The 24,409-nt window shown below is 42.4% G+C and overlaps 1 protein-coding gene across 4 annotated transcripts in view; it reads right to left on the reverse strand.

Moving 5' to 3' along the window:
- FARS2 (phenylalanyl-tRNA synthetase 2, mitochondrial) overlaps positions 1 to 24,409 on the reverse strand; it is a 423,711-nt gene that overhangs the window by 336,561 nt on the left and 62,741 nt on the right. Inside the window, exon 3 of one of the 4 annotated variants that reach the window (XM_090039340.1) lies at positions 9,892 to 10,138. The exons of 2 other annotated variants lie outside the window; for them this stretch is intronic. The gene's annotated coding sequence lies outside the window, so the exon portion shown is untranslated. Of the gene's footprint in view, positions 1 to 5,904; positions 5,924 to 9,891; positions 10,139 to 24,409 lie in introns of those variants that run through there. One more of the 4 variants, XM_090039341.1, reaches the window with a different exon arrangement.

The raw sequence follows: 24,409 nt of genomic DNA on the forward strand, positions 1-24,409 counted from the left end.
GCATTGATCTCCCCCCCACTCCTATTCTCTCCCCTTCCACCACAACAGACTTACCAGCTGCATGCAGCTCTCCACACTGCTGAGCTGTGCTCCTTGCTGCCTGAATGCTGTGCTATGGGTGCACACATGCACAGACATTTATCAGCCAAATTACTGGCCACTTCAGGCCAATTCCCGATATAGTCAATTCTCTTTACATCAGTGCCAATCTGATATCGGACCAGTGTAGCAGTACCCCTCTACATGTAAGCTGAACAAGCCAGCCCTCTATTCCTTCTCTGCTGGGGAAGCATTGTCCTTCTAGTATCTTAAAATTATTCTCTTAATCACAGTTAATCCAATCTACATTTCGTTTGCTTTTCATGATGAAATGCACTTCTGATCCTAACAACTACTCAGAAAATATACAGCTGAAGCAGCTAAAAGCACACTTGCAAAATGATTACTGTCAGCTCAATTACCTTTCACAGCATCTGTAATTCAGCTGTGCTATTTTTATGTATTTGATAAGCACCACTAGTAAGTTTACACTTTAAGGAATTTATATGGGCAAAAACTTAATTTTATTTATTTAGGAATTAGATATTAGCAATCTTAATGTCCAGTGATGTACTTTGTTAGTTTCCACTGGTTAAAGGTATAATTTTATAGGTATAACAAGCCATAAGTCCATTTAGAAAGCTTAAACAGTAAAAAAAAAATGAACTTGTTGGGAACAAGTGCATATCCATTAAAAGTGTAAGGATTAGAAAATTAAGAGTAAATATAAATGCTCTGATAAAGTCCACAGTGATGGGCTAAATCATAAAAAAAAATATGCAAAGGGATGATTGATTAATATGGAGTACTATATTAGTAGCCTGCCAAATCTTTAGGGTTTCAACATTTCCTTTTACTTTATGTCAAACCACCCTGTATATACATTTATTATTATCTCTATTTCAATCATGCTTTAGGGTCAGTCCTAAGTACCAGAACACATAGTGGTAGATACCATAAAAAGAAAGAAATAACAGAGATGGATTTATGCACCCTCTCTGAGAGACTTTACAGTAGAAGGCCTTGACCTTGCAAATGGATCTGTTCATGGAGTTCCATGCTAGTATAGCAGTTTGCTTTCACGGATCAACGGCAGAACTGGTACTCAAGAAAAAAAGCACCAGAAAGAGAAACAGATTCAAACTTGTAAAAAATATTACTGCATCTTTTAAATGAGAGTGAATGGGGGAAGCATTAACAAATAGGCTGAATTTTAGTTCCCATCTATGTAAATCAATATTTTTAATTACATGGAAGTCTTTTTCCAACTCATGGGTACATGGACAAGCTGGTTTAAGAGAGCAGCATCTGGTAAAGCAGGGATCAGCAACCTATGACCCACAGTCTGGATCTGGCCTGCCAGGCAACTCTATCCAGCCTGTAGCAGAGTAGTATAAATAGAGGTAGACAACAGGGGCACCAACCCCCTCAGCTTCCCTCTGTCTGTATGACCCCCTTTGCCACCTGCAGCAGGAAGCCTGGTGCTCTTGCTGCTTTAAGGGAAGGCAGGCTGCTGGTGAAGCAAAGGGCAATCAAGAAAGCCACATAACCCAAATGGAGCTAGGGTTGCAAGATATAAGCTTAGGGCTTGAGCAGGTCAGGCACTGCTGCCAGGTATACGCTAATTATCATATTTGTACAATACGTTCAACCTTTGTACAATGTACAATCAATAATAGTAAAAAAGTGTTCAAAATGTATGATAATTCTGGAGGCAGCTAATTGATACAGCATATGCAAATTCCAATTCACTCTCATGGGGCGCATCCAGACAAGCCCGCATATGCCTCTTGCAGCATCTCAAACCCCTTTAAGACGCTGCAAGAGGCACGTGCAGGAACAAAAGAAGTTCCCTGCTCTGCAAATTTGCTGCAAATTTTGCCATACAGGGCAGGTAGCAGTGCAAGTTGCGGAGACCTGGACCTGGCTTCTACCAGGTAAGTAAGGGGTTGCGGGGGGGGGGGGGGAGGGCTAGAGAAAGGGAGGGGGAGGAGACCTTTCTGAACTCCCCATTTGTTCCCCCCACTCCCTGTTCATCCCCCCACCCCCCATTAGTTCCCCCCACTCCTCGCTCGCTCCTCCAGCCCCCCCCCGGCAGTAGCAGAGAAGGCGCAGGAGGCTGGAGAGAGCAGGGGAAGGTCTTCAGATAATTTCCAGGGAGTTGTCTCCAGCCCCCTGCTGGTCTCCAGCATCCCAAGGCTGGAGATGAGCAGAAGTACCAGCAGGAGGCTGGAGATAGCCCCTGGAGATGAGCTGGAGACATTCCCCTGCAGTCTCCAGCCTCCTGCTTGTTCCCTTGCTCATCTCCAGCCTCCCCACACACTGACTTACATAACCCCACATCCCTCCACACCCACCCACATCCCCCCACCCTCCTTCCCATCTGCTACTGCAAACCCCACTTCCCCCCATCACACACCCACCATGTGATAAGGAAACATTAAAGCAAACATTAAAACATATAGATGTTTAGGATTCATTTTATTATGATGCTAGAGACACTGGTAGGCTTCCAAATTTCTTTAACATTGTAACTATAGCAATAAAACATTGCCCATCTGATCAATCCCCCTTTCTCTCTCTCTTTTGTTCTAATTGTGGAAGAATGCCGATTTGGAGGTATTTTAAAAAGTGAATTTGGGATGCTGCTTCAGCAGTCTAGCTGACACAAGGGGCTAGTGTCCCCAGATAACAAGTGGCTGGGCCTCAGAAGCTCCCGAGAGCAAGTAGCCCTGAGCTGCTGGCCAGGGCAGGTTTTTATACTGCTGGGGCCAGCACAGGTGCTGCCCCAGGCTCTAGCTCCCCTTGGGTGCAGATCCAGGAGGAGCCAGGCAGAGTTATTTTGCCCCAAGTGGTACAATTTGCTCCATAACAAGGTGCATGTCTGGGCATACGTGCTGAGGCAAAAAGCCCTGGCTCAAATTTGCACCGCTTGTATTTGAGCTGCTGCAAGCGTAATGCATGTGCGGACGCGCCCATGGAGTCTTAAATGACTTTTGGGCTTGCTGTCAACACTTCCCTATGACTGCTTGCCTCAAAATAAAGAAATGCTTCAACTTTGATGACCCAGTTCTCACTCACTGAGGACTTACAGTAAGCAATATAAACTGAATAATAAGACAACATATATGTATACTTACTTGCATATTTTTTTCAGTGTACAATAGTTCTTCAGCAAATAAGATAATTTTGAGCTTCCATATGATAATTTCATATTTAAGACCTGGCAACGCTGAGGGCAGGCAGTCTGACCTGGAAGCCATGGAGAGAAGAGGTCCTGAGCAGAAGGGCTGCGGCAAAGCTCCTAACACCCAAGCTGGGGTAGGCAAAACCAGTAGTTTAGGGACTGAGACTGTAGGAGTGGCCAAGGTCTCAACTGGCCCAGCATTAGGGCCAGGGCCCAAGGGATGGGGGCCAAGGGCAAGGGGCAGGGCCACAGCCAAAGAGTGAGAAGGGCAATCAGGGTCAAGGACCCATAGCCTGCAAAAGACAAAAATGAGGGTCAAAGATCCAGAGCCTACAAGGGGCAAGAACAAGCAGGGCCTGCAGCCCAGGAGGGGCAGCATCTGTCAGAGGTAATAAGGCCTGAACCCAGGAGGGGAAGAGAATGCAAGTCTGAGCCCAAGAGGGGTTGAGATTGCTCGAGGTACAGAGGCCCAAGCCAGGATGTTTAAAGGCACTGGGGCCAGAGGCTCTAACAGTGGCAGAGACTGTTCCAAATTAGAGGTCCACATTGACTAGAGTTTTCAGTGGGGCTGAGGGCCCATGGATGAAAGATTAACTGGATTGGACACTGGGGCTTAACGCCCAATGATTGGTAACATCTGTGAGGCTTCGGTGCTGCTAAAAGGGGAGAGATGAGGAGGCCATGTAATTAGCTTTTAAGGTGATGACACCTGAGATATGGCTGGGGGAGCCCTGGGGCAGCCTCCCTTCTCCCAAAAGCTTAATTACAAGGCCCAGCAGGTGAACTGACGTGAAGGTGACGAGGGCTGAGGAGGGCTCCAGGAGCGTCACGGCCACTCCTGGGGCAGGACCTGATTATACCCCTGCTCCAGTTCTTAAGCATCACTGTCTGCTGCCACCCCAGTCCCCCTTGTTGTCATGCGTGAGCTCCCGTACTGAAGCTGCCAATAGGACTCAACAGTGAAGGTGAGAGGGGGCACAGGGAGTTCAGACTGTTTGGGAGTTCAGCCATTTACCAACGGCTCTAGCCAATATCCTACAAGTCACTCTCTTGGCCTATCCATATGCAGGTACTAAAATAATATGTAGAGTTAGAAATGAGGGATTTACCAAAACTGAATGTCTTATATCACTGAATTTCCAGACTGGTGAGTACAGTCTGAATTAAGATCCTTGAATCTGAACCAGCCATTCTAGTCACAGTTCCGGTTTTGATTTAAACCAGGAAGTAACCAATTCCACGTTTCCAGCGTGGACGCAGCCAAACTTTCATAAGAAAAGTCTGTGGTTGAGATATCAGCACAAGAGGATGGAAACTGTGAGATTTCTTACTATTCAGAATGGCAGAATTCTCAGGAGAGGATAGCAGCTGATCTTGTGCACCTGCAGCCATCTAAGCCAAAATTTCACTGATGATCCAAATCAAATCCCTCGCTTCATATGCCCTTGATCTCAATCTCCAAAGTCTAACCTACCCTCAGCACTGCCCCTGGGTTCATCTCTCATGCAGAAATAATGCAAAAATCTATGAACGGACAGAGCACTTACTAGAACTACATGCATTTCAAACACCAAACCAAAGATGTACATTTTTCTATGTATTTTTCGAAGAGCCTCAAAGCTTTGAGTATAGGAGGAATACGGAAAATGTAAATGCTTGCAGCATTTGCAGTTGCTGCAACTGTCGCAGTAAAATCCCTCCTAGTTAGTAAACAGTAAGAATCACACATGTAAAAAGGGAGTCATCCTTAGCTCGAACTGAACCTGCTCCATTATCTGTCATAGGTTCTGACAAAGCATTTAAAAGAATAGATTATAATGCTTCTGCAAAAGGAAGTGCATTTCTTTGCCTGGGGCACCCAGCTTCTCTGGGTTGGCAGGAGGAGGACTGAAATATTAATGAGTGAGCCATTTGTCAAGAAAAATATGCAAGAAAGCTTGGCAGTTGCACAAAGAGTCAAGCAATAAGATGACAAACCAAGAAACTATGATTTGAAAGCTTAAACAAAAAAATCACTGACGTTCTAGTTCGTGCTCATACGCTACCACAGAGAATGGCACAGAGAAGAAAGTAAATAAATAAATGTCAGAAATGACAAATATGAGCTTAGTAAATTTAGCACTAATAATCATACATACTAGTCACCAAAAAAGACCCCCACGACACACTAATTCAGAATACAGAAGATAAAAGTTTTCTTGGTTGAATCAAAATATAGAATGACTACTACTGATATTTTTCGCAATAAATTACTATACAAGATTTCTATGAATCGGAGCTGAAAGATGCTGCATCACGTCAAAAGCTGATTAATTACTGAAAACGCACAGAACACGTGAAAGAAAATTATCCCATGAGGGACAGAAATACAAATGAAAAGATACGCTTTTTAATGTTTTCTCACAAATCATAACATGCTTTTACCAGGCAATATTAGGTCTGCTAAGGCAAATCAGAAGGTTCAAGTCTGTAACTAAATAGATGCGTAGAAGAATAAAGCCAGGTTCAAGAGTTTCCGAATAGGTGCATATAAGGGAAATGTACAAATGATAAAGCATTTATCTTTTAGAAAACCAGATTTAACACTCCTATAATATAATCATTTTAACAGGAAAAAATATTGCTAGCAAAGATTTCTTGATTAATGCCTAAATGTAACCATATTTGAGTATAACAACCTGACACCGTTGTTGAATTCAGTAAAGGTCCAAGCACATGTTGATTCTTGGGTTTAAACTGCCAGCATCAACCATGGGAGATATGGAAAGAGAGAGAGAAAATGCAACCAGTGTTCTACAAGAGCTTTTAGATTATTATTAGCAACAGTACTTTGTACTTATATAGCACCTTTCTTTGTAATGTCTCATTGTGGTTTACAGCCATTCCCTAATTAAACCTTACAAAAGCCCTGCAAGGAAAGTACTGTGCGTACCCATTGGGAGCAGAATCTGCTCCCAATTCACAGATGCTGTATTTCAGCATGTTTTTCATTTATTTTTTGTTTTCAAATTACATCAGTTATTATACTTCCATTTTTTTTCCATGCTCAGAATGTTTTAAAATATAATTTTATCAGCTGTTAGGACCCTCATTTAAACAAAAAAGCAGCTTACTATTAACAGAAATTAACAGCTACTTCATTAAATATTTTGTTTTGCTAATAAAAAATCATGTGAAAAATAATCTAAAATTATTCTGAAGTAGAAACAGCTTAACAAGAATAATGGTTCCTGTGAACAAAATTAGAATGCTGTTTAAAGCAGTTTGACAAAGTTGTCTATTAAAAACTGTGCAGACAATTAGGAGACACTGTCCTGTTACGTATGAGTGAACCAGTCTTTTGTCTGCACATTCCTGTACCAAGCATAATATATTTAACCTCAAATAATGTATATTTTAATACCCAATCCTACACTGCTTGAGCAACGAATACTGGATCAGACCTCTTCTCGTACAGTCTCAAGCAAATTTCATCCTCAAATGTTTCACACACTTTAATATGAATCCACATCTGTATATATTTATCTAGTACCATCATGAGAGAAGAGCTGGAGAAATACATTTAAAAAAGACACTAAAGGGGGTAAAATGTATGCTTTAAGATTAGATGTAAAAGAGTAAATTGGCACTGTTGAGAAGAAGTGGAGAAGGAATGAGATTCCAATTGACTACCTGCAATACAGCACATCCTCTACAAATGTATTAATTATGCTTCAGATGGCTTAGCTAAATTTAGCTAAACTGAAGTAAAAACCCAGTGGATTTTTTTACCTAGCCAAGACCCAGCTAAAAAACAACAACATGCTGCAGATCTTAGAGCTCAATGTGAGTTCCCAAGACAGGCATTGAGCACTTGAGGCCCTGATCCAGCAAGGCTGTTAGCATGTCCTTAAGTGCTTTGCTGGACGGCTACCAGAGGGCAAAAACAAAAGTTACAAAACAGAGCACATGTCTCCTTTGTCAATGATGTATTCACTCTGACCCAACAAATGGCAGCCATTTCCAAAGGCAAACAGAACACCTTAGAAATGGAAAGATACAGATAATACAGCTACTGTAAATGCATAATTAAAAGAAGGGGGGGAGGGGAGAAAGGGCAGCAGTAGAAAAAAGTATCATCTGTTAGTGCTAAACATACACTAAATAATAATCTTTATTAAGACCACATAGGGATGTATAAGCAAAATTACACAACAATTTAAACTGCTCCATGACAATTTCAAGCTAAATCCAAAAATGACTAGAGACGGTTACATTAAACTCATGAAGTTGCAGGTACTACTGCCCAGAGCTATTACACTAAGGTGACATATTAGAATTGTTTTACTCAATATACACCTTAATTTGCAAGTTATAACTCCCAAGGCATAGGTTATTATGTTATAGACATACTTAGGTTGATTTCTTTTCGATATATTACTTTTCCATTCTCCTTGAAGCAGCACTTTTTTTTTCCATATAGCCATTTTTCAATACCCTATTGTGTATTTTTAAAATAAGATTTTCATTGCTACTATGCAATTTATATACATTCATTGTGTTTTTCAGTAAATGGAATATCAAGAGTATTAAAGGATATTTTTGTAATTTATACTCTATTTGTTCTATCAAGTACATAGTGTAATGTAGACTACCAGGCTAAGCAGAGATGTTTAAAAAGCCCCTGGCAGAAGCAGTCTTACAGCACTTTACTTAAAGCAGTATAAGTTAGAGACTATAGCCCAACAGATGTTCACTGTTCAGTGGGGGGGGGGGGGGGGCACTCAGAGCCTGCCCACAGTACTCATGGCCAGTAGACGGGAGGCACTCCCGCGTGCCTCCCAGAAGGCTGCCAAACTGGCCCCTCTCCCAGCCCCAGCCCCAGCCCCAGCCCCAGTCCCCAGGAGCCGGCAATTGTCAGCAGGCCGAGGCGGTGGGGAAGGAGTGGAGGAGGAGTCCCCATGCTGCGCGGGATCCCCTCTCCGATTGCTGGGTCAGGACTTGACAGGAGCCAGGTTGGGTCCCTGTGGCAAGGGGGACTCCCTCCCCCACCCCCAGTTTCCAGCATAGTGACAAGCTGTACTGGGCAGTCTCCTGCTGCAGCTGCTGTCTGCAGTTGTCAGGAGGCTCAGGTGGAGAGGGGGTGGGAAGGGGAAGGGAAAGGAAACACCAAGTCACACCGGCCCCCAAGTTGCTGGGTCATGACTTGTGGCGGGAGGGCAGGCCAGACTCTTACAGCAGGGGGTGGACCCCCCTGCCCAAGCCTCCTGACAACTGTACCCAGCTGCTGTAGCAGGAGACTATCCACCTGGCTTTTGGCAGTGCCAGGAACTAGGGATGGGGGAAGGAGGTGCCATGCCATATGCCGCGTGCCACAGATTGCCAGGTTGGGACTTGGAGGAGGCCAAGCCAGGTCCGCATGGCAGAGGGGCTCCTCTCCCCTACCTGTAGTTGCTGGCACAGTCAAAAGTCAGTTTCCTGCTGCAGCTACTGGCTGTAGTTTTCAGGAGGCCCGGGGGGGGGGGCAGCCCCCTCCCCACCAGACCTAGCTGGCCCCTCCAAAGTCCTGACCCAGCAACCTGAGGGAGCCACATGGCTTGGGGGCTCTCCCACAGCCTCTTGACAACTGCAGCAGGAAACCCAGCCTTTGGCCACACTGGAAAATGGGGGTGTGGGAAAGGTAACCCCCCAGCCAGGTTGTAGAGAGCCTGGACCTCTTCTTCTGCAGTTCCCCTGGCCAGGCAGCAGTGCACTGCAGGGCTGAGGCTGATGTGGGGACAGAGCTCAGATCCCTTACCCCCACAGCCCCTCAAGCAAAGCAGCAGGGCACTGTAGGGCTGGGGTGGCTCCAGAGAGAGAGAGAGAGATCCCTCCTCCCATAGCTCCACCAGCTGGGCTATAGCATTCTGCAGGGCTGGGATCAGAGGCTGTCACTGAATCCAGTCAGTGACAGCTGAGGGGACAGGGTCAACCTGGCACTCGGGCAGAGCACAGGAGCTCTGCCCAAAACTAGCTAGCCACCCAGCAAGCGGCTCCTGGGATATAGACAGATTGCAATCAAGCTTAATGCGCAATGGATGTGGTACAGACAATCAAGAAACGGGCTAACCTAAAGCACTTTAGTCTGCTACCACATTCATCAAAGGTTAACTTGGAACAAAATTCATCATTTTTAGAGAGCTTAAAGTACCATAAAAATCTTATAATACTTATTGCATGCTTACCATGTATTAACTATAATGTCTGTATTTACCCCCAGACAGTGTCAAAATGTAGGCTTAAAACAAAACTATGTTTCTCCTTTTTTGTGCAATGAATTTATGGATGAAAATATCAGATGTCCATATGCAACTACAATTTATGCAAGACAAGTTTTCCAAAGGTAAATAAGAAAGTTTTCAAACGTCTAATTTATAGACGTATTTATCAGTTTAGCATTTGAGGCTATGCATAATCCATCCCATTATTTACAAAAAACAAACCCTATTTCCTTATTTTTACTACTTTAGAACATTAGATTATTAAAAAATGAAAAAAGAAAACCCTGAAGCTAACACCCTGGAAAGCAGGAACCAGATCCAGGCTGACCTCAACAGGTTGGGGAAGTAGACAGAGAACAACAGGATGCAATTCAATAAGGACAAGAGCAAGGTGCTGCACTTAGGGAGGAAAAACTGCCATCATACCTATAGGCTGGGAGGTGACCTTCTCAGCACCACTGAGGCAGAAAGAGCTGTTGACACCAGGATGAACATGAGTCATCAATGTGATGAAGTAGTCAGCAGAGCCAATCGCACCTTGTTGTGCATTCGTAGGTGCTTCACAAGCAGGTCCAGGGAGGTGATTCTCCCTCTCTACATGGCACTGGTCAGGCCGCAGCCGGAGTACTGTATCCAGTTCTGGACGCTGCAGTTCAAGCAGGATGTGGGCAACCTGGAGAGGGTCCAAAGAAGATCCACTCGTCTGACTGGAGGCCTGCAGGGAAGGCCCTACGAGGAAAGCCTAAGTGACCTTAACCTTTTAAGCCACTCCAAGAGAAGGTTGAGAGGGGACCTTGTGGCGGCATACAAATTCATAAGGGGGGAGCAACACAAAGTAGGTGATGATCAGTTTACCAGGACACCCCCTAGAATAACAAGGAACAACGGCCATAAGTTATTGGAGAGTAGGTTTAGACAGGACATTAGAAAAAAGTTCTACATGGTCAGGGTTGCCAGGATCTGGAATGGGTTTCCAAGGGAGGTGGTGCTCACCTCATCCTTGGGGGTCTTCAAGAGGGGACTGTACAGGCACCTGGCTGGGATCACATGATCCCAGGCTTGGTGACCCTTTTCTTGCCTGCCGGGGCAGGGGGTCAGACTAGATGGCCCACTGAGGTCCCTTCTGACCCTGGAATCTATGAAAACCCTCTTAATCTAATTCATTTCTTTTACCATGCACTTTGTGCTGCTTAATTTTTACATTTCAATCAGCTTGACCTGTGAAAGTAGACAAGTCAGTAATTTATTTTCAAGAGTTCACCTTTATTTTTAGAAAGCTTTAACAAATGTTCTTCTTTGCAAGCACAATGCTAATCATTTCAGTTTTCTAACACTGTAGAACTATGAACCAAAAAAAATCCCACCATTTTCATATAAAATAAAAAAGGACACTTTGATTAATTTAGTTCATTGTTTCAATATAGATATGAACTTGTTACCAAAGTCACTAAGCAAATATACCCTTGATCAGACTCTGACACCTCTATTAATATGGAGTAGTACATTATGTTGTAAATAATCTCACTTAAACCAGTGGATTTCACTGTGAAGTAACACACCTATCTGCAGGGATTAGGGTTTTCTGTTTCCCATGGAAAAATGGGGGAAAAGTGGATTTCCCCTTTTACCAGAGAAAAACACAGATTTTTCATTTTCACAGAGAAACAAAGAACTTTCTCCAGGCTGGCAGAGTTACAGCCTGCAGGGGAATGGGGAGAGCAGGAAGAAGGGATTAGGCAGGGGGCACTGTGTGTGCATGTATGTGCACATGACTGCCAGGCAGCCTGGAGAGCAGCTCCCACAGGTAAGTCTGGCACAAGGAAGTGGGGACTGAAGCCCCCAGAGGGATAGACAGAGGAGACAGAGAGTCAGGGAGGGCTGGAGCTACTGCCCAGGAAGTGAGTGGGGCTTGGGGCCAGAATGAGTGACTGCAGAGCTCCAGGAGGGAGTGGGACGAAACTGCAGGAGGCTCGTCCATGGAGTAGGGGGGGTGGGGCTGTTTCCCTGCCACTGCACTCCCAGAGAGCATGGGGGGGCACATGCCCCCCCAGATGTGTGCAACGGGGCAGACTGCATACTGTGGGCTCAGGTTCCCCGCCCTGTGCCCTCCCCCCAGGGACTCTGCGGCCTGGTGGGTGGGACCCTGCATGGCATGGCAGGGCAGAGTGGGGCTGGGCAGGGAAGCTCCTTGTTGCTGCAAGTCCTGCATTGCCCTGCCAAGGTGCCCCCTGCCTGCCCAGGGGCAGCAGTGTGGAGTTGTGCCCCTCACAGTTATGTCGCCATGGCAGCACAGGGCTTGCTGCAGCAATAAGCTTCCCCGTCTGGCCCTGCTCTGCCCAGCTACGCTGGGCCCTGCCCGGTGGGCTGCAGGGGCCCCAGAGGGAAAGCAACAAGGGGGAGCCCTGAGCCCACAACAGGCAGCCTGAACCCGCCCCATGAACAGAGCCAGCCCCCCCTGCCCTAGCCAGCAGCACGAAGCTTGCAACTGCCTCCCACCACAGCCTCTACTCTAGCCATGCTGTCTGTGTGGGAGGGGGAGCTGGGCTCCACACTCTGCTCTGCCACAGCAGCAGCTGCCTCCTGGCAGTAGCCAGGGTTTGGGCACTGCTGCGGGCAGCAGGAGGCTGCAGACCCCAGTCCTTGGTCCCTTAGTTCTGGCAGCTGGTGTTCAAACGATACCTATATATAAAATGGTGTTTTATTTTAATTGAGGATTTGGGGGGCGGGCGGTTGTCAGAGTAAAATGAGAATCCCTGCTGATTAATTTGAAACATCAAAATATTGCCTCAAATTACTTCAACATAAGACACAATCCTGAAAACATTACATAGCATACTGATATTAGTAGACTAATCAAAAGTACAGGTTTCCCTCACCAACCACTGTGGTTAAGTTCCTGAAAATTCCCATGGTTGGCAAAATTGTGGTTGGCAAGACAAAAGGCTTATGGGAAAAATGGCAGGTGTTGGGCTGATGCATGGCCACAGAAAATCGTGGTTGCTTAAAACTGTATACCATGGTAGCCAAAATGATATATAGAATATTAAGTGTAGGCGCTCAAAACTGTGGTTGGCAAAACCATGGTTGGCAAGGGAAACCTGTGATTAAATCAATGCTTACTAGCAGAATGTGTGTTTATAAGATTTTGTTTCATTCTGTCCCATCATATTCATATTCTTATACCTCAATTTTTCATCATAAACAGATGGGAAACGAGGTTCTAAGGTTTCAAAAGTTATTTTGGGGATGCATCCCAGAAGCCATATTGTGAACCCCTTATTCATAGTGATAAAGAGTTGTCCATATGTACTTAAGTGTGTACTACTCACAAGGGTAAGTAAGGGATTGAACTATCCAGATCTAGATTACTAAATCCTTAATTTTGGGACATAAATTACTTGACGCTAGGTGCATCTGTATGTGCAATTAGTGCAATGTGATAAACTTAGAGTTTAGCAGGTTTGTGTTGGTGTCAACTGCTCCCAGGCACAGCATTTGCACGTGCACCTGGGGCAGCAGTAGTCTAGGCCAGGGCGAAGCAGCCCCGAGCTGGCAGCAGGCTCCAGGGGTCAGCCCTGGGCTGAAGGTGACAGCACCAGGGCTGGCAGGGGCACAAGAATGCCAAAATGTGGAGGTGTGCTGCAGGCAGCCCCTGCACTTTAGCACCCTCATGCCCAACCCTGTCCCTACCACAGGCTACACATGCATTTTAGTGGAGTAAGCAACTGCTCTGTAAGATAGTACTGTACCCAACAGTACTATAGTAAGGCAGAGTTATAATTAATTTACTGCGGTCTAATACCAGCTCACATGCAGACAGTGACACTTTACTGCAGAGCTAATTAGTCAACTCTGTAGTAAAGCACATGTGTAGATGCACCTACTATTCTTTTAAGAAATGTATTATTTTCCTATAATCACCCATAAAAAGACTAGTTGCTGTCTTTGACCTTTCTTTGGACACTATAAAGGAATTTAATTCTGTTAGGAAATAATACTATAAAATCTGTAAGGTAATTACAGCAAGTATGAATGTCCCAAGATGAAATGGCTGGAATTCTTAAAGTTCAAGGCACTTTCCTGCATCTTTATGGCATTTAATTTTCTGCCTTTCTAATACCCACATATAAAATGGCATCTGAACTAAAAACTTGCTTTCTTCTATTTTTTTTCTGTCATCTGCTGGAGGCAGAATAGAGTAATTAGACTGACTCAAGCAGCCTCTGATTGTTTTCAGTATGTAGCTCACTCCTTGACCTCACAGAGGGAAGCCTTGCTAAATAAAGATCAATAGTCTGCATAAGACCATCGAAATTTGCTTCTACAAAGCTGAAGAGCAACATAGTGAAAATCAACATCTTCTTTAAAGGTAAGTTATTGGAATAAAATATTTAGTTAGTCTATGACACAGTACATTTAGAAGAGATACATGAAGACTAAAATTTGACCATAGTGAAAACCATTTTTCCATTCAATGTTGAATACCCAATTATTAAGTATTCAACAAAAATGTACAAAACAAGGCAATGAAGAAATATGCTATCATTTTATTCTCAGTCAGAACTGAATTGGATTTACAAGGAATCAAACAAAAATCACAACACAAAATCCACCATTACAATTAGCACCTTTGTTCACAGACACAGAAGAAGGATCAAATACCAGGGACAACTGAAGAACTCCCATTCTCTGTGTTGATGCAACTTATTGAGGGTAAAATTATATAGCAAGGAGGTCCAACTCATTTGGCCTTGTGGCCTGGGTCCAGACTACCAGGCTTCTCACAGGCCAGATGACACGTTAGCAGATGGTGATAAAGTAACAGTGTCAGCATCAGGTTGCCACCACCATTCTTCACCCTCCTTTTCACCTGCTGCTAATTTGAGTCACTAACAGAGACTAAAGACCCCAAATTTCATGGTAGGGAAGAAAGTTGTGAGCGGGATAGGCAAGCAATGATGGTGTTAACCCCTGGTTCCAGGGTCAAACCAACAAGCCCTGCAGGCCACAGGTTAACCACTTGAAGTTCGGCCAGCAGTTGGGCACCCCTGTTCTATAGAAATCGGTGAGTGGAGTGCTTGTCCTAATGTCAGTCATGCCACAGGAGTTATACAGTTTAATTTTTCTCTGGTGTTATAATAATTTAAAAGGAAAACAGAGTAATTTAGAGTCAGTAAAAAAAATACTAGTGCAGAAAAAGGAGAATTAACACTAAAAAAAATTAAAATCAGCTTATTCTCCAAGCAGATCAAATTAGTCTACTCAAAACAACAAAAAAGTGCTTTCTTTATCATTAAATATTGTAACAGTTTCAAATGATTTCTTTATTCTCTCATTTATTTGGGTGCTTTCTATTGCAACAAATTCAGAGGTAAAACAGATAAATGAATTGGTCTTACACAGCCTGTTCTTCTTGTCACTCTTCTGCAAATTTTGCACTAAATTGAGCATTATGCAGCGGAGGGAGAGTAAAACAAGAGTCCCTTAACATAAGACTAAGTTCAAAATACAAATACAAATCATTTTTCGAAAATATGTAATAACTTCCATATAATCTTCTTTGCAAAATTAGCATCCAAACAGTATCACATATTTGTCTCTGAATTAATTGACATGCCTTGTATATTCAAGTCAAGTCCCACTATAGATTCAATGTAGCCTGTACAGGAAACATTAACCTCTACAATCTCCTTAGTTGTTGCTACTGCATTTTCAGCACTTCAGTAGTCACATCAGCATAGTTACCAGAAGACAAGGGTACAGATTAACTTTGAGTAACACTTACTTCATTTCCATTGGGAAATAATATATTATTGGCAGAATACTGAGGACATAAGAAACATCACACAGCTCATCATATTATCACAGAGGTGTCGTTGCATTGTAAATTCCTCTCCGTTCACATCATGGAATAGATACAGAATACTTTCTTTTACAGATGTGAAGAGTACATATACTTATTTTGACACATTAATGTAACTATAACATTGTACTACTAAAAAGATAGAGATCTAGCCCCAAATTCATGTAAACGTCCCTAATCTTTTGAAATTAAGAGATCTATCTGAGCTCTTCCCTAGCTAGAATGACCCTAATTTTCAAAAGCCTCCATTAATTCCAAGCATCCATCTTGAGACAGCTAGTACCTGACTTACAGAGATAGAGAGTCCACCAGGAGTCCACCAAAAGAGATACAACTATGATTAAACATGGAAATTGTTGTATTTTAAACAACTCCATCTCATTCTTGTACATTTTGAGATAATTTCTCAATATCAAAATTCTGCCAGGCATATAACGGTAGCCTACAGTATATGGTCTTTACATTCTTCATATATGCTGTTAGACTTTATAGAACATTCTTTTTCTCCCACAAATGTTATGATTCCCTTCAGAGAATAACATGGGACAATTAGGTATTTCCATGACTTCAAGATTTGTCACTGATTCTTTCCTCCCTCATTTATTGGGAAGATACAAAAATAATTTTGATACATCATATAACCCAGTTGTTCTCAACATTCTTAGAACCAAGGCACCTCTCATTAGACAGAAGACACTTCTCAGAAAATGCCAGCTCTTTATTTCTACTCATTTCTTGACCAGAGTAAAATAATAGAGTAATTCTTCTCTTGCAAAGAAATCAGAAAGCCCACAACAGGTCAGAAAGATTTTGATGCTGTGGATTCCTATTTGAAACCTCTGGGTCTATTTTGCATAGATTTCTGTACACTTAATAATGCACTGTGGTAACCTTAAAAGGATCTCACCACAACCCAGGGTGTCAAAACACCCTGGTTGAGAATCACCAATATAATCATTGCCTACCCATGGCTACCAAAATTAAAAAACTGGAACAGCATGCTTACTAGATAACTTTCTCTTACTGTCATAACCGGCAGTCCCTTTTTTCTCTATAGAAATCGCAATGAACCCCATGGTTGCATGTCAGTTATACTGCTGAGAGTGCAGAGGGTGATACATTTGCTTACAGTCCCTGCCATACCAGTACTTTATCTATCTCAGCTTTTATCCAGTAAAGTGCTTAAATGTGGCAGAGTATGGCAGGTGCTATATAAAACACTGCATTATTTTCTATATTTTATTCTACTAGCTGGCATTCTTTCTCTAAGATTAACTGGCAAGAGAACAAATATTCACAGCTATCTAAAACACAGTTGCCAAGTGTTCAGGGTGTCATAGTTGGCTGCATACTATCAGTCCATCACCAAACACAATACAATAATGTTACCTACCAAATACAACACAATTCCTCAGCCACTGTTGGTGAAAAAAAACATAGCCGCAGAGAGACCACAGTGATAGTTCAGATAAGCAACTGTCACAAGCTAATTATAGACCTCATAAAAATATTTCCTTTTGTTTAAATTATTTCAAGCACTTTCTCGGTCCTGAGCTCTAGGCAGAAAAGCCCAGCTGTTCATAGTTTCATCTAACTTGTAGTTAATACTATTATATAGAACAGATTAAACTCCCACTGAAACTAATGGAAAGACCTCATTGACTTCACTGGGAGTTGGATCAGGACTAAAACTAGGTAAGCACTACTTTATTCCTCTTCAAAATGTTCATATTGCTTTAAATTATTTTTGTACATGGATGTCATCATCCCCTTCACATACTGTTTTAAATCATTTCTGTTGTCATTCTACACATCATTTTTAAGAATACTGTTTTAAAATAGTCAAAACTGAACACACGATTGAAGATGTATTATTGGTGAATGATATAATTGTTTTTATTCTGTATCTTACATAAGAGATCTTAATATATTCCTACAGCTCCCCTCTCCCCAACCACAAACCTAAGTAATTAATTTGTTTATTTAAATATCACACTGCCTGGCTTCAATCATGGCTACAGTGGGACTACTCATGTGTTTCAAGTTAAGCACCTGCTTAAACCCTTTTGCTGCATAGGGCAACAGTACTCACCATCAAGCCCCATATTAAATAGTACTGTGTCAGGAACATTGGGAATTAAGTCCCACATACAAGCATATACAACAGAGGTTAGCAAAGCTTTCCGGCTTTGGGTGGAATGACTTCGTTCAGATCTGAGGTCAGCTGGCTAGCACCAGGACCTGGCTGTCTCTAATACTTCTACCTGCCACCTGGCTACAGCACAGTGAGGGCAGAGCTTTCCCTTCACCAATGCCCCTGGTGACAACTGCAACACAACCTGGGCAGATCCACTCCTCCACCGAAGTCCCAGGTGTCCGGCTACAGAATGGTGCAAGCAGAGCTCGCTGCCATCAAATGCCAGCAAAGCCACGGTTCTGTGGCAGGATAAAAATATAAGTAGTACCAAAGTGGGTCAGACCAATGGTCTATCTAGCTTAGGGTCCAGTCTCTGCCAGCGGCAAGAGTGGATGCTTTAGAGGGATAATACATTAAACAAGGTATATTTAGAGTGATCCATCTCTACCATACCAACCGGGCATCCACTAGGATCAAAGGATCCAAAGACTGTGTGGAGTGGATCCAGCCCTATGGGCCATAGCTTACCGACCCCCTATTTATATTTTTGTTTCTTTCTCAACAAATCAAATGCACAAACATAAGTTTTATAAGCATAATACCAAAAAGATGGTTCAGATAAAAGTGCAGGGGGCTCACAGACTTCTGTTGCATTGTAGTCATATCAGGTTTTAAACTCTTGCCCACCAAAATGGAACCTGAATGGTACTGGGTGGTGGAAAAGCTATTTCTGACTTGCACGGAATTTTATTCCAGTGGTGCAGAAATACCACTTGGCTATCATCAGCATAATTATGGTTCAATAGTAAAAGGAGGAAATCCTGAGAAATAAACTTAGCCATTCTAATATTGCTAAATAGGACAAGCAGATACTTTTTTCTCCCCTACACATAGTACATTTTAGAAATATATTTTTCTATTTTAACTTGAGTAATATCTTACATAAATACTTTACTATAACAAGAGACACATTACATACTTTGCTTTCAGTTTCAAGAAAAAAATAAATAAACGTGACAAAAATATCCAAGACATAAAATGTCCCTAGGAAATCATAAAGAAGAAATTTCTATAATGGCAGAACTTAGCTACAATAGTATGTTAAAAAACCTAAGGTGACTAAAATTTTTGGTTTTCATAATTTTACGAAATGTGTTATGCTCAATGAAGAAAGCATTTTTGGAGTTTCTGATCACAAAATCAACTGAATAAAAATTTACATTTTGTATTACTAGTGAATTATCTGCTAGCAATCATGTGAACATGGCGACTCATCAAAAAGGTTTTAGAGGAAAAACTTCACAGTTCCCTGAGGCAACTGTTTTCTTTTCAAGGGGATATATATTGTTCCAAAAATGGATGAATAAAACACTTTCTTGGTCAGGACAGAAAGAACCTATTCTTAAGGAATACTTGGGTGAGTCTAGTATAGTTGACAACAAAGAGTTACTTAGAGTTTCATTCTTTGGGAATTTAAAAAATACGAATTTATTTAAAAACAAACAGATCTACCTCTTACAGAAAACACCTTTAATCGCAGTTAACGGTGGTGTACCAGGTACACCCTTTTAATCACAGTTGACTTTTGAAAGAACTTTACCAAATGGTGTTGCAAAAGTCTGAGCATTTTTGAAAAACAGCAGAAACAATTGGTTGTGGTTATGGATGAAGCAAATTCAAAGAGTAAACAGGGTTCAAAAGGAGGAAGAAACTGGAGATAAACATTTTAAATAAATGGCACGGCCAATAACCTCCATGTTAATATTGAATTAAACCATTTCAGTTGGAAATGAGACATGTTCAACACTTTATACAATTTTCCTTCACAGCTTTCTAAAAAGATTTCTTCCTTCTGACTTGGCACTTCCCCAAAGAATGCATCAAGCATATAAAAGACAGAAGGTATGCTAAGCTGATAAAAGACATCACCAACTAAAACAGAACCTTTCTCTGCACTAATTCCCTAAAGTAAGAAACCACCTTTCAAAAGTTGCACAGGCAGATGACACATAAGTAATTACTTGACAAGCAGACAGCTCCCTGGCTGCTTGGGCTTTATTCTTATTTCCTCCAATTCATTTTCTTACACAGGTGCTAGCACCTCCATCTTCATCATACAAGCTCTAGACTTAATTGGGTAATACTTTTTTTTAAGTTACTAAGCCCAGTTACATCAGAGTTAATCTACTGATGTCAAAGTACATTGATACAAATGAACATGTATTTTGAGTAGTCTCAAATAAAAAACGATGATTTGGTCTGTACTGCCCGATGAGTCTTTACTCAGGACACTAAAACTAGAGGTTGCTTTTTGTTGTTTCCAGATCCTGCGTTTCTGAGGACCAATTCCAACACATTGGAAACAGGGTGTAATTTGACCCCATGAGGTGAATGAGCTTGAGTGTCCAAAACAGCTGGGGAGGGGGGGCGTGTTTCCAAAAAGAAAAATGGATGAAGATTTCATGTTCAGAACAAAAGTTTGCACTGTGTCCCAACCATGGCCACAGTATAGTGGGAGATATCCTGAACTTCACACCACAGTATAGTGGGAGATATCCTGAACTTCACACCACAGTATAGTGGGAGATATCCTGATCTTCACAGAGTATTTAGTCAGCACAAGGCAATACCACCAGCCAGTGGTGACGTGTAGGGGGTGCACATACACCCCCAGAAAGTGCTGGTGCACCCTGTCAGGCTGGGCTCCCTGTTTAGCCAGCGGGTAGGGGGCAAGCAGGAGCACCAGTGCCCACCCTGTGAGCCCGGCCAGGGAGTGGGGCCCCCAGCAAAGGCAGCTATACCTCTTCCAGAAGTGGCTGCGGGACTTCCGGAAGCAATGCGGCTGCTTTTTGGTGAGTGAGATCGGCTGCCGTGGAGGGGACACCCTCCCTCCCCCTGGTCATTGGGATCAGCCGCCAGGCGCTGACGGGTGTTGGGGGCATGTGCCACCCATGCTGCCAGCTTGGCCCATTTTCAAGGGGCCTAGGTTAAGCTGCAGAAATGTTGCTAAGCAGAAAGCCTCAAAGCCTGTTTGTGAGTGACTACTGTGAATCTTTGCAGATGTGACAACAGGTTGGTCAGCAAAGGAAAGCAAGTCTTCCACATGTCTAACTAAAGCAATAATAAGATACAATTAAATCACAAGGCCTAAAATGAGACATTATAATGGAAAGACCATACATTTAATAATCCAAATACACTATATCATAGCTTTATCTTAAAATATTAATAGTAGTGATTGATATAACCAAATGTATTTTGCTATAACAGATATATTTTTTGTATGCTTAAACAATTTATAACAACAAAACAGCCTTGTCAAAAAAAACCATAGAATAAGGTAAAGAAGTAACAGGCTAGTGTTGAACAGCATGCCACAATGGGGAAGGAAAGGAGATAAGAAACCCTTCTTTTTATGTTCCCAACTAGCTGACACCTTCCAAGTTCACAAGAGATCTGGTTCAGTCCAGTTCCAAAAGTTTCAGTGAAACAAAAAATTTAAATAAAACTAATGAGAGAACATTTATTAAACTATTAGAACCAGCTGTCTATAAATATTGATTTTTTTCTTACCCATTAACAATAGTTATATAGCTTGCTGTACCAATAAAGATCATGGAACTGAACTGAAAAACTCATTCAATAAATCCTGCCTACTTTAAATTTGAGAGGTTTGGGGCTTAAGAAGATGCAAAAATAATTTACAAGCCTTTCAACATTGGATATAATCTCCTTTTCAACCAATTATATTGGTCTGAATCACGGTTGTAATTTTTCCACTGCAGAGGGCAAAAGAGGGGGAATGACCAGCCAAAACTAAGTGTGAGTATATTTTAAGAGACAGGATAAATATCTAATGTAAAACCAAAAAAGGTTCCCTTTGTCCATTTGTTTCCATATGCCCTGCAAAGCTTCAACAATAAACATCTGAAAAATCTTACCTTTAATTTTTTTTAGAATTCTAAGCCCCACAGAGCACGTGAACAAAATTTTTATGTTAAAAGGCAATCAACCAAACCATATTTCAAAACTCATTTAAAATTTCATGAGATAAGGGCTATCCCCTCACAGACTGAAAAAAATTAATTGCATCACATAAATGCCCCAATCACATGGAGTCTGTAGCTTTAATCTCTTTTTTATAACAGGAACTTTCCTGCCCCAGAACTATCCTGGAGTTGGGATAGGAAAGAGAGTAGACAATATACAATTCTACACTAGCAAGTTTAAAGTCTGATATCTCATGAGCCTACAAAAATGGGATCATTTTAATGATAAAAAGGCAGATGCTTAGCTTGTGATCATATACAAAACAGACACTTTCACCTGGCCCCTGCAAAGTTCTAAGACATTAGGCCTCAAAAATCATTGTTTAGATAATGACATTTCAGGTAATTTTTAGAGGCTTCTGTGTATTATAATTCCTTCCTTTCTGAGATATACCTGATTGCACTCTGGGTAACTATGGGAGTCTGGTTTTTTAAGTGGAAGGAAATGAAAAATAGCACCAATAAAAATTTTTAAAGCTCTCTAAACTATCCCTAAAATACTTTTTTCAGCAACATATATTTGGTATACAGAATACACAATGATGGGGATATGGTATAAAAGTTTTACTGTTATGAGTTGGGGTTGACCAGCTATTACTCATGAGCTATGAAAACTGTTGTTTATGTAGACTACCCCAGCAAGTGAAAGTAAAATTTTTATACTTCACCATATATGCCACTCCTACTCTGTCGTCTTAAAAATCTAGATCTCTTTTCCCCATCTATACACAATCAAAACCTAAAAAGTAGCCCAGGACTGTCCAAGTTCTGGGCAGCTGGGGGCTACACATGACATAAGCCATACACCCAGGGGCTCCTCCCCATCTTGCAGGCTACCCAGCACTCTCCTCTTTCCCCCTCCCTGCCCCACTTCATGCACAGCAAATGCAGATCCCATCCTCTCCCAACCACATTCACCATGTCAGCAACCCCACTCAGCACAGGTAGGCCAGCTCCCCCTGCTGCACATGCAGAACCTGACTCCCCTCCCGCATCTTCCAGCCACACGCATTACCTGCACTACCCACGCATGCACAGCACAAACACTCCAGGCACCTCCCAACTGCTAGGGCAGGAGCAACTTGGGGCAGGGTGGCAATCAGATGGGAGCCCATGCCCTGCATGCTAACCACACAGACTGCCAGCTGGACAGCCCTGAAGTAGAAAAATATTTTTCATCCGAGCTGAACTGTAATACAAGATCTGTAATACAGATCACAACAAGATCTGTGTGCATTTCTCAGACTTTGGTTCAGAGGGATTCACACACAGCCTCAGGTACCTTGATTTTCTTTTGAAACAAATCGCAATTGCCTTACGTCAACCTGAAACTATCTAGTTATGTTTTTAGATGGACAATAAGCATATTTGATAAAAGTGATAGGCCTAACTTTGGTGAAACAACTGAATGCAATAATTAGAATACAGCTTACTCCAAACACTGTTTTACTATGCTCCAGAGCTGGCTCCAAACAGTACTGTGTATTCTGTACAGTCAAATTACGTTATAAGCAGGAAGAGGACAGGAGGGAGAGGAAGGAAACAACATTCCATCAATGCTTTGATTAAATCTTTCTTATATTTTTCCTCTTCTTTTACTCAGCTTATCTGCAAAGGGCCCTATTGACTTCATTGACACTGCTTCTGTGTGCAAGACAGAAAAGATTTGGCCCTCCAACTTGTGTACAGAGAAATGATGAAACAGCAACAGCAGCAGTATGATGGAATAGTAACAATTTACATTAAAAGATGAATAACTACTTATTCAATAAAAATGTTAATTTTCCTTTGCAAGTATTTGTTCAAAACTGTCAGAGCTGAGTTTAGAACAGCCTTTCACAATCTGAATGGCATCTGTTCATTTAATTAGATCAATTTCTCCTTCATGTTGGTTTTGGCCACAGCCATAACATCAATATTCAATAGACATGTGTGAGACAAGAAGATTTAAAACATGGCTATTAATAGCTTAATAAATACACTAAGCAAAGCCAGGAAGCTTTGACTAAAGGGGAAGAAAAAAAATGAATGAAGATATTAAATAGTGCAGGGTGTCATCTGTCAACAAATTTTGCAGAATTTACTTCCAAAAGCAAGTCATCGTTCCCTTCAGCTTTCCCATCCCTCAAATACGTATGTACATACAAGTAGACAGACAAGACAGACAGGCAGACAGACAAGACAGACACAGAGAGGAGTAAAGTCTCTCAAAAATAAGTGAAACTGTGAACTGAAAAGCAAGTTGAGCTTCCAATTTGGGTCAGAGTGGGAAGGGCGGAAGGGAAGGCGACAGGGGGAGTTTTCACCCATTTGCTAACAACATTCATCTTCAACAGCAATTGCTAAATCTCAATTTCTAATCCATATGGTTCAGGAATGGAGAAATGCTTCTGATGGAAATGGGGGGAGAGGGGGCACTTGGTCATTGCACAGCCACATTATTATAACCCTTCAGCTAGGGACAGACATTCAAAAAGCCGGAGCCTGAATTGATTCAACCTTTGCAGGTTAGTCTAACCTGGCAAGGCTGAACAGGGTTGTAACTGCACTGACATGCAGGTACATGCACACAGTTGCTCAGGCCAGGAGCTAGGGGCACTAGAGCATGCCCTCTGCTGCAGGGAAACTGTGGGGCAGAGGCCTGGCTGACCTGGCCAGAGAGGGGTTTAATTTCCCACTCCCTATCTCACCAGCAGGGACCTGAGCCAGATCTGCTGGGCACCCCCCCGCTTCCTGCTGAGGAGGCAGGGAGGGGAGTTATTCTATACTCCCACTATCCACGGGGGACCACAGCTTGGTCTACCCGCTCCAACCGCCATCAAGTGGCAGAATAAGCCCCCTCCTGTCCCCTCCACCAGACGCCAGAGGGAGGGAGAATAACCCTGGTCCCTGCCC

This window comes from Crocodylus siamensis, chromosome 3 (genome assembly GCF_052110815.1).
Source record: "Crocodylus siamensis isolate JL-2025a chromosome 3, ASM5211081v1, whole genome shotgun sequence".
NCBI classification, from domain to species: Eukaryota; Metazoa; Chordata; order Crocodylia; family Crocodylidae; genus Crocodylus; species Crocodylus siamensis.